Raw genomic sequence first — 12,235 nt, 5'->3', positions numbered from 1 at the left:
TAACTGAATTTTTCAAGGTCACAGCAGAATACAAGATCAACACAGAAAAATAATGTTTCTGTATACTAACAATGAACAGGTGGAAACTGAAATTAAAAACACATATTGTTTACAGTTACTCTTAAAAATAATTAGGTATAAATCTAACAAAATGTGTACATAGTTGTTATATTAAAAATTATGAGTTGCTAATAAAAGAAATCAAATAAAACCTAAATAAATGGAAGACATACCATGTTCATGGATTGAAAGACAATATAGTAAAGATGACAATTCTCCCCCAACTGATCTATAGGTTTAATGCAATTTCTATTCAAATCTCAACAAGGGTATTTTGTAGATATAGCAAGTTATTCTCAATTTTATATAGAAATGTTCAAACCACTGAAAAAATAAATAAGTTTTAAAAAGAAGAAAGTGGAAAAGATCATTTTACTCAATATTAAGGCTTATTATTAGTATTGTTATTGTTGTTATCTGTAGTTACAGTGCTTGAGGTATTGTAGCATTGGTGCAGGGACAGACACATAGATTAATGCATCAGAATAGAGATATGGAAATAGACCCACACAAATGTGACCAACTGATTTTTTACAAAAGTGTGACTCAATGAAGGAAGGATAAGCTTTCCACAAGTGGTACTAGAGCAATCAGACACCGATAGGCAATAAAAAGGAGACAAAGAGAATCTTGATCTAAACCCCATAACTTATGAAAAGTTAACAGAGAATGGATCACAGACTTAAATATAAAATATAAAAGTACAAAACTTTTGGAGAAATAGAAGAAAATCTTCAGAAGCTAAGGCTACCTAAAGTTCTTGGATTTGGAATAAACAGCACACTGCACATAAAAGTAAAAATTGATACTCTAACCATCATCAAAATTTAAAACTTTCACTGTGCAAGAGACCTTTTTAAAAGATAAAAAGACAAGCCACACTGGGAGAAGATACTTGCAAATCATATGTCCAACAAAGGACTGTTATTTATGTAAGTATCTATATATAAATAACCATCAAAACTCAAAAGCAAAAACAAACAATTCAACCGGAAAATTAGAAAATGAACAAATGACATGAGTGGACATTTAACCAAAGAGGATATATAAATGACAAATAATCACATGAAAAGATGTTCAACATTATTAACCTTCAAAAAAATGTTTAAAACTATCATGAAATATCACAACACTTACCAGAATTATCAGAATAGCTAAAATTAAAACATAGTGATAACACTTAATTCTGGTGAGAATGCAGAGAAATTGAATCACTCATACATTGCTGGTGAGAATGTAAAATGATACAGCTGTTCTGAAAAGCAGCTTGGCAGTGTCTTCTAAAACTGAATGTGTGCTTACCATATGCAACCCAGAAATTGCACTCGACCATTTATTTTAGAGAATTGAGAACTTGTGCTCATACCAAAACCTACACACAAATGTTTAGGTGCTTTATGTGCAACAACCAAAAATGAGGGAAAAAACACAAATATGTTTCAATAGGTGAATGGTTAACTAACCTGACGTACCCCCATACCATGGAATACCACACAGAGTTTTAAAAGAATGAACTATAGACAACATGAAACCACTTGGATGGATCTTAAGGGAATTATGCTGAGTGACAAAAAGCCAATCCCAAAAGATCACATACTATATGATTCTACTTATATAACATTCTTAAAATGATAAATTATAGAGATTAGGAATAGATTAGTGGTTGCCAGGCATTAGAGATAGAGGGAGGGCGAGAGTTGTGTGGGTGTGATTATATAAAGGTAGAAGATAGCGCAAGGGATCTTTGTGGTGATAAAACATTTCTGTATTTTGACTATGGTGGTGATTACATGATTTTATACATGGAAAAAATTGCATAGAACTAAGTACATTCACACAAATTGGTGCATGTAAAACTACTGAAATCTAAATGAGATTGGTGGACTGTATTGATACCAATTTCCTGATTGTGATATCATACTACAGTTATGCAGGATGTTACCACTTGGAGAAACTGTGTGAAGGGTACATGAGATTTCTAGGATTATTTCTTATAACTGCATGTGAATCTACAATTATCTTAAAATTAAAAATGTCATTTAAAAAGGCACACTTGTAAATTATCACAGATCAAAAAGAAAGTCTTGGGAAATAAAAAATAATTGAACTGAATGAAAAGAAAATACGACATATCAAACTTTGTGGGAAACAGCTAAAGCAGTGCTTAGAGGTAAATTTGTAACTTTAAATGCACGTAATAGAGGAAAAAAATAGAATGGTCTCAAATCAATAATCAAAGGTTTCACCTTAGAAAACCATAACACTCAAAGTATGCAGAAGCAAGAACATAAAAGGTAAGGACAGATATCAGTGAAATGTAAAACAGCAAACCAATAGAGAGAATTAATAAAACCACAAGCTGGTTCTTTGAAAAGATCAACAAAATTCATAAACCAGACTAACGAAGAGAGAAGACACAAATTAGCAACATCAGGAATAAAAGTGAAGATATTATAGATCCTACAGATATTAAATATATAATAATGTACTACTTAAACAAATGTCAAATATTTGACAAATGAAATGAACAAATTCCTTGAAGGTACAAACTACCAAAGTTCACTCAAGAAGAAATAATCTGAAAAATACTATATCTATTAAAGAAATTGAATTCATAGTTAAAACTTTTCCAGCAATAAAAACAAAAAATCTACAGGCTCAAAAAGTTTCAATTAAAAGTCAGGTACTTGAAAATCGCAACACCATAATAAGCAGTCACTACATACACAAGGTAACCCCTTTGGAGAAAAAACTCTCCTTAACCCACTAACTAGCTGAACTGTGTTACTGATTATACAAGAAAACAAAATCACTCTTCTTTAACCTCGTTTTGAAAAGCTGCTATCATTCCAATCTGGGATGCCAGGAATATTCCTACTCTGGTGATGCCTTGATAATAAATCCAGGACTCCTCTTGCCTATAGTCCTTTCAGAATCCAGAGGGGGCTCAGAGCTTTGGGAGGCTGAGGCAAGAGGCTCACTTAAACCCAGGTGTCTGAGACCAGCCTGGGCAACATAGTGAGAGCCCATCTCCACAAAAGTTTTTGTTTGTTTGTTTGTATTTTAATTGGCCAGTCTTGGTGATATGCACCTGTAGTCCTAGCTATTTGGGAATCTAAGGCAGGAGGATTGCTTGAGCCCAGGAGTTCAAAGTTGCAATGAGCAGATCATATAATTTCTGTACGATTGTACAGATTGGGCCATTGCATTTCAGTCTGGGTGACAGAATGAGACCCTGTCACTTAAAAAAAGAAGAAGAAGGAGAAGGAAGAAGCCTAGAGGGGGAAGGTGAACAAGGGTCCTTGGAGTTGCCAACAGGGGGGAATTTGCACTGATTTGGCGGTTGTTTCTAGTGGTCGTCATTAGTTCCCAGTGCATCTACAGGATTTGAGGAAACCAATGTGAAGGAAGCATAGCAGCAAAATATAGAGTGCAGAAATCAGAGCCGGAAAAAGTCCGATGTGTATACCTCGTAACAGTGTCAGATAATTCATACAGGACTGTGTATCTAATAGCATAGTTTATTCTTTTAACAGTGTCCACAGTATATCCCAATTAATGACTGGCTGCACATGTCAAGAAAGGAGAAGCCACCCTATTCTGCAAGAGTGACATCGTCTTTCCCCTGGTGTTGCCTGGGGTGCTCCCTAAACAAGCCTGTGCCTTCACATTAGTGCCCTCCCTGTCTGTGCATGACTCCACCTTGAATGTTCAACCTCCTGTGAGACACAACGGAACTGCTGAATTGGCACTGCTTGGAAATGTTCCTGTTTGCACTAATTAAAAATACACTTCAATAAGAATTAGCTTCTGAAGGCCACCCGTTAGCTACAGAAGTCTGCACCATTATTTTCAGTGGGCAATTTCTAATTGAAGGATCATTGCCTGAAAGACCTTTGTAGATGCAATCACCAGCAGCAAAGGGAAGCTCAGTAAGGAGTGTGCAGCAGTACCCAGGACTTGACTGGGGAGGGCACAATGTGACCACTCTGACTAGCAAAGCCACTGAGGAACAGGCTACTATTCATTTAGAATGGCTCTTCTCAGACCAACTATTAACTTAATTACACTGGCTGTTGTGCATTTACATTTAAACAGCATACTTATGAAAATTGTTAGGCAGGAATTCTTGCTAATTACTTGTTTTTTCCTGTTGTCATGAGGTTTCCAGTAGCCTACTCTGTTTTGACAAGGAGACCTGAGGCCATCTGAGCCCACCTTGTTTATCATCCCCACCATCCTCCAGCTCTGCTGGCCACCTGTCCTCCCTGGCATTGCCAGCCCCATGCAGCTGCCCCAGCTTTCTCCCACTTGGAATGCCATTGTTTGCCACCTTCCCCACTTTCTCTTTAGTACCCTCTGGATCTTTGTCTACTGGAAACAAAAATTGTTTAAGCCCTCATCAAATGCTCCTTCCATTACGAACACCTTGCTCTGCACTGGGGCCCCGGGTTTTCTAGCCCTTCTAAGCAGTCACTGCCCTTTTTCCAGGTCTCTACACATCCTTAGGTGAATGAGCACTCTTCTATTACTCTTCTGCAAACCATCACTCATCCCCTTTGAGGCTCATGCCATCAGCTCTGCTAAACTGTCCCCCAAATTTGCTCCACCGCCCCTTGCCTGGGCTCCTCATTGTCTCCTGTAATGCCCCGCAGGTGCCTTATCTTTAGTAGGCCCCAAGATCTCTCAATCTGTGCCCAAACCCAAGCCTCCTCCCAACCTCCTCATAGAGCGTCCGCCCTTCAGCACATGCTGGTCCTTCCCCCGACTGCTCACCAATCCTTGTGACAAACTCCTGGCCAACATTTCAACCTGTGCATTGAGTCTTCTCGATAAAAGAATTCCTAATCATGCTCAAGCCTCCAGGAAGTGTAAAGATCTCACTTCTCTCTTCTCTTATTTCATAATGTACTTTGTTGTAATATAACAATTATCGAATTTTTTTTTCTTTTGAGACAGAGTCTTGCTCTGTCACTCAGGTTGGAGTGCAGTGGCATGATCTCAGCTCACTGCAAGCTCCTTCTCCCGGGTTCATGTCATTCTCCTGACTCAGCCTCCTGAGTAGCTGGGACTACAGGCACCCGCCACCACGCCTGGCTAATTTTTTTGTATTTTTAGTAGAGACAGGGTTTCACCGTCTTAGCCAGGATAGTCTTGATCTCCTTACCTCGTGATCCACCCGCCTCGGCCTCCCAAAGTGCTGGGATTAGAGGCGTGAGCCACCGCGCCCAGCCCCCCAATTACTGAAAATTTTTAAAATTAATGTGGTTTCTCCCAATTGACTTAGAACATACTAAACGCATTCCTTTTCTCTTGTCCTTCTTTTTCTCCTCCTCTCCTCTTCTTCCTCCTCCTCTCCTCCTCTTCCTCCTTCTCTTCCTCCTTCTTCTTCCAGCATTTTACTTTTTTATGTTCTTGTATCTAGTTCCATATCTGGCTATTAATTCCTGCAAATGAAGAACTGAATAGGATGCAACATGTCTGAATAATCAGACTTCATTTGACAGATGAGAACATTGAAACTGAGGCCCAGGGAGGTGATATGATTTGTGAGAGTCACACAGCTCGTGTCAAGCCGGGACTGGACTCTAGATCTAAATCCCAGCCCAGGGATTCTTCATAGTAGGTAACCCTTCCTAACTATACCTAGGTGCACTTCAGGTTTTAAACTGATAACTTGAATCATTATATCATGTATATTAATGTACATAAAGACACATCTACTCTGTTAAAAGATACTGGAAGACTTCTAAGAATAATGAGAATATGCCTGTAATTTTTAAACACCCTCTCGGAAACCTATAAAAAGGAATCATAAGAATGACAACGACACTGAAAGGAAGGAAACCTTCTGTCATTTTTACCAACTTGAAAAACTATCAGCCAGAGGGAACACAGTTTAAATTTAACTATATAACAACCTTATTCACTGACACACAATGATGCAATGTGTTCAGTGAATCAGCTTTTGGCAGGTGTGAAGGGAGCCACTGGAACACCCCAAAGCCTCTCAAGCAAGGTAGCTGGTTGCCCTCCTTGATTCTAGAACATTCTCCCAGTTAGTAGCCTCACTGGAATGGGGGCTTGAGTATGTTCCATCAGGATGTGCTAGAAAACGAAAGACACATAAACCTATACAAGATGCTGTTGGAGTCCTACCAGCCTAGACTGTAATTTACGAATATAATCAAGCAAAGGTAACTTATTGGACTCTTGAGGAGAATGAGCAAACAGAAAGGAAATTAAACCAGGCAATTGGCATGAAGGACTTTCAATTAAAAAGATTTACTGTAGGAAACAGAAGATATCTTTTATAAATTCTGACTGGTATTCACAGTGACATCTAAAAGAATAAAACCACAAGAAAAGACTCCTAGAACCCACTAGGGACACAGAAAATTGTTGTAGAGGTGAGAAAAATCATTGAAGAAATATAACATTAAATCAAGGAACTGAACGCTAAAAAGAACACTGTTCTTTTATATAGTTCCATATCTGGCTATTAATTCCTGCAAATGAAGAATGGTGGTTCACGTCTGTAATCCCAGCACTTTGGGAGTCCGAAGTGGGCGGATCACCTGAGGTTGGGAGTTCGAGACCAGCCTGACCAACATGGAGAAACCCCGTCTCTACTAAAAATACAAAATTAGCCGGGCATAAATTAGCCGGGCGTTGTGACGCATGCCTGTAGTCCTAGCTACTTGGGAGGCTGAGGCAGAAGAATGTCTTAAACCCAGGAGGCAGAGGTTGCAGTGGGCTGAGATTGTGCCATTGCACTCCAGCCTGGGCAACGAGAGCAAAACTCCATATTAAAAAAAAAAAAAAAAAAGGAAAGAGAATTTTGGAATTGGTACATCAACTGAAGAAAGTCTTACCAGACATGATACAATGGCAAAAGGAGATAGAAATTGTAAAGCAAAGAAAGCTAGAGAACTAAGAAGGTAAATCATAAATGTATGCGGCTGCATAAATTAAAAATATACACAATGACCACCAATTAATAAGAAATAACAGATGATTGACAGTAGAACCTCTTATTGCCTTCTGAGTTTCCTGAACCCAACCCAAGACATTTCGCCACATTCTCATGAGCCAGTGGAGATAATCCCAATATCTCCAATACTTTTCCCTCAAACACTTGAGCATTCAATCCTAAAGAGCCTCTATTGGGACACCACTGGTCCAGAACAGTTAGCTCTGTGCCAAGTCCAGTCATTCCTTCTATATGAAATGAAGAGAAAATCAGCCTTGCATGAAACCCAGGCTACAAGACCAACCTGCCTTCAGAGCCAGTGACCCAGAAGGAGACATAAGTGTCTCCCAAGAACAAACAGTGACTTTCATCATAGATTGGTCTTAATCCAGATTAACAAATATATACTCTAGCGAGCAAAAAACCACAACATCTTAATCTGAAACAATTGCATTTAGGTTAATTCAAGCCTTTCCCTAATGAGTAGATATTTTCTTACCTGACTTTTAAAGGGGCTCTTTAGGATAAAGAGTAGTATTTGACCAAAAATGATCTTTTTTTCCTCCACCTTTGATGGTTAATTTTAGGTGTCGATTTGTCTGGGCCACAGGGTGCCCGGATGTATGGTTAAACATTATTCTGGGTGTGTCTGTGAGGATGTTTCCAGAAGAGATTAGCCTTGAACTGGTGGACTGCATAAAGCAGATCGCCCTCCCCTCCCCAAGATGGGCGGGTCTCCTCTAAGTCACTGAGAGCCTCAGTAGAACAAACAGCAGAGGAAGAAGGCACTTTCTCTCTGCCTGGCTGCTTGAGCTGGTACATTGATCTTTTCCTGCCTTGGTGCTCCTAGTTCTCAGGCTTTCAGACCCAGACTGGAATCTGTACTATCAGCTCTCCAGTTCTCAGGCTTCCAGCTAAACCCCCAGCTTTCCTGGGTCCCCAGCACGCGGACTGCAAATCATGGGACTCCTCAGCCCCCGTAATTGGTTGAGCCAATATTTTATAATAAATCACATATATATAATATATGACTATATGTATTTATATAATATATATACAAATAATAAATATGTGTATATATTATATATATACACACACATACACACACACACACATTATATACTGTTGATTTCATTTTCCTGGAGAATCCTGACTTATATACCACCCTAAGATACTGAAACTGCTTGCAACCTCCAAATCCTCATTGCATGCAATATTGAAAATTAATGAGTTTTAAACTTTTTTTTTTTTTAAACAGGATCTCACTCTGTTGCCCAGGTTGGAATACAGTGACACAATCATAGCTCACTGCAGTCCTGAACCCCTGGGCTCAAGCAACCTCAGCCTCCAGAGTAGCTGTAATGACAGTCATGAACCACAACGCCAGCCTAATTTTTAGAAAAATTTTTAGTAGAGATGGGGTCTCACTATGTTTCCAGCCTGGTCTCTAACTACTGACCCCAAGCCATCCTCCTGCCTCAGCCTCCCAAGTAGCTAGGACTACAGGTGTGAGCCATCATGCCCAGCCCCCAAGGCTATTTTTTAAGGAATGGATGGTAGAGGGAGAAATATGAATTAAATTCTAGATCATTTAGTAAAACCCCAGTGATAAGGAGAAGGAAAGTGAAGTAAGTGCATGTTAAAATTCTTGGCTTACATGAGGGCTGGTGGTTATGAATAATGTTTACTTCTTAACTTTGATAGAATCATGTAGAATAAAATACATTTGTTATAAAGGTGACCACTGTTAGAATAACACTTAGGTGTAATATTTCATATTGCTAGGGGAAGAAAAAAGGACAAAAAATGATCAAGGAAGGAAGAGGCAAGAAAGGTGAAAGAAGGAAGCAATAAGAAATCATCGTGAATAGAAAACATAAAATGAGAAGGCAAGAGGAAGATTGGATGTAGCATTAATCACAATAAGTAATAATGTACATGGAACAAGTTATTCCCCTTGCTGTGTCTTATATTTGAAAATAAAAGAATAAACAACATAAAAAAGCAAAAATTAACTAAATGCTATTTTAAGGTACATACCTAAAATAAAATGATAAAGAGGAAAAGGTAGAAAATAAAGAACTGGGCAAGGATATATCAGGAAAATGCTAACAATGACAAATGGCAAAAATACCAACATCACGCAAAGCACATTTTATGGTCAAAAACATCAAATAAGGCTGAGGAATTTTATTGATAAAAGATAGTATCTCTAAAGAAATTGTGGCAGCCATATACACTTACACACCAAATCACATTGCAGAGACCTACTTCTATTTAAAGAAAAAATAATTTAGGAATTCAAGGTTATTTTGGTAAAATCACAATGAGGTTTAAAATACTTATATCTAAATTTAATAATTTCATTAGATAAAGAGTTAATATGATTACAGCATTTGAATTGCTTACACAATAAGCTTTATTTGTAGACATACTATTTTTGTACCAAACAGGAACTCTTTTTTAAATGTTCATGGATCATTTATAGAAATTGTTCATAGACTGTGCCATAAAGAAAGTCTTGACAAACTCAGAGGCAGAGATAGATAGATAGCAATTGAACATACCAGGCCGGGCACGGCGGCTCACGCCTGTAATCCCAGCACTTTGGGAGGCTGAGGCGGGTGGATCATGAGGTCAGGAGATCGAGACCATCCTGGCTAACACGTTGAAACCCCGTCTCTACTAAAAATACAAAAAACTAGCCGGGCGTGGTGGCGGGCGCCTGTAGTCCCAGCTACTCGGGAGGCTAAGGCAGGAGAAGGGCGTGAACCCGGGAGGCAGAGCTTGCAGTGAGCCCAGATCACACCACTGCACTCCAGCCTGGACGACAGAGCGAGACTCCATCCCCTCACCCCACCAAAAAAATGAACATACCACATTCTGGCAACAAAGTATAGCCCTCCACATCTAACCTAGAAATTTAAAAGCATTTATAATTAACTCTCAAATTAAAGATTAAATAATTATACTAACAGATTAATTAATTAGAAGATAACATCAAAAAGAACTCTACATTTCAAAGTCTATGGAATGTGGCCAAAACTCTTATCAAAAAAATGCAAAAATTGTCAAAAATACTTGAAAAAGCAGCCTCCTTTATTGTTCAAAGCATAGATTCTGGAGTCAGGTTATGCAAGCTCAAATCCCAGCTTTCCTGCTTACTTAATTTGTGTGATCTTGGAATAATTATCTAACCTCAAGATGCTCCATTTCCTCATATATAAAACGGGAAGAATAATATCTATCTTTAGGGTGTTGTGAAAATTAAATAAGGAAATCCATGTGGTCTCCTTTCATAAGTGGTCTCTGAGGAGAAAGAGAGAGAAAGGGGAGTGGGGAGAGAGACAGAGAGAGAGGAAAAGATAGATAGCTAGATAGCTAGATAATAGATGATAGGTAGATAGACATGGCAGAAGATAGACGATGACAGAGGTAGATATACATGGTAGAGAGATACAACATAGACAGATATACAGGATAGATAGATATAAAAAGGTACATGATTGATAGATGATGATGATGATAGATAGATAGATAGATAGATAGATAGATAGATAGACAGACAGATACAGATGGAAGGATGGATAGACAGACAGACAGATGGATAGGTAGATGGATAGATAGATAGATAGATACATAGATAGATACAGATGGAAAGATGGATAGACAGATAGACAGATGGATAGATGGATGGATAGATAGATAGATAGATACAGATGGAAGGATGGATAGACAGACAGATGGATAGATAAATGGATAGACAGATAGATACAGATGGAAGGATGGATAGACAGATAGACAGATGGATAGACAGATGGATAGATAGATAGATAGATAGATAGATAGATAGACACAGATGGAAGGATGGATAGACAGATAGACAGATGGATAGATAGATAAATAGATAGATAGATAGATAGATAGATAGATAGATAGATAGATAGATAAGCAGAAAAAAGAGAAAGGGAGAGAGATGGAGACAGGGAGAGAGAGGGAGAGATTAATCAATTGATCGATTGAGAGATTTCAATTGAGATTTCAAAAGTGTCTCTGAGGAGAAAGATTGAGAGATTTCAACACTGTGAGGTGTTGAATCGTGTTCTCCTCCAAAATTCCTTTGTTGATGTTCCATTCTCCAGTACCTCAGAGAGTGACTGTATTTGGAGATAGGACTTTCAAGGCGTTGGATTAAGTGAGGCCACGGGGATGGACTGTAATCCAACATGACTGGTGTCCTTGTAAGAAGGGGAGATGAGGACACAGACATGCACAGAGGGGCGATGCAGGGAGAAAAAGCCACCTGCAAGCCAAGGAGAGGGGCCTCAGAAGAAACCAACCCCCCTGACACCTTGATCTTGGACTTCCAGCCTTCAGAACTGTGAGACAGTAAATGTGCTGTTGAAGCTGTCCAGTCTGTGTATTTGTTACACAGCCCGAGCACACTATAATACAGACAGTGCCAGCAAACCTGCCCTCCACACCTGGCGTGGACACCGTCAGAAGATGGAGTTCCATTGTCCCTGCAAGTCTTGGTTGCCGGGTTTTGCGTGGTATGAAACACTCACTGAGCCAAGTGTGGGTCTAATGTTAAAGACGTGTATTTCATACAACACCGCCCCGGAAGAAGACAACCCTCTCCCTGCAGCACTGAAGAAGAAAAACAGATTAAATCCAACGATGGAGGAAAACTGGGCTCTGCAGACCTAACTGAGTCCAGCATTCCATCCACTGCGCTCTGTGGTCAGTTTGAGGGATTTTTCAACTGCAATTTAGTCTACACATAATTTGGACCCTATGGGCTACTTTAGAGCTTCATCTTTACCTCAGCTGTCACTCCACGGGATGGTGTGGGTGGCATCAAGGTTGGTGGTGACAGAGAAATACACAGCTAGATCCCCAGAAACACATACACACACACTGGTGTTCAGCACGTGGGGTGTGGGCTCCACCCTCCTCCCTTGGTGGTTCCTCCTGGAAGAAGTTTGCATCCAACAGCAAAAGAGGCAATAAAAAATCACCATCAATAGCTGAGCAAAAGTAGAGTTGCCCCCTCTTGCCAGTGCTGAGCTTTCAGTAGAATCTGCTAAGGGGAGTCTACACAGCTAGGGCTCACCTCACTGCTTTATAAACCGGGGTACCCCAGGGTCAGCTGCAAGTTGTTGACCTGTGTCCGGGGATCCCTGACTGCTGAGGCCCAGG

This window comes from Chlorocebus sabaeus, chromosome 17 (assembly GCF_047675955.1).
Source record: "Chlorocebus sabaeus isolate Y175 chromosome 17, mChlSab1.0.hap1, whole genome shotgun sequence".
Taxonomy (NCBI): Eukaryota; Metazoa; Chordata; class Mammalia; order Primates; family Cercopithecidae; genus Chlorocebus; species Chlorocebus sabaeus.
This window is presented reverse-complemented; position numbering follows the sequence as displayed.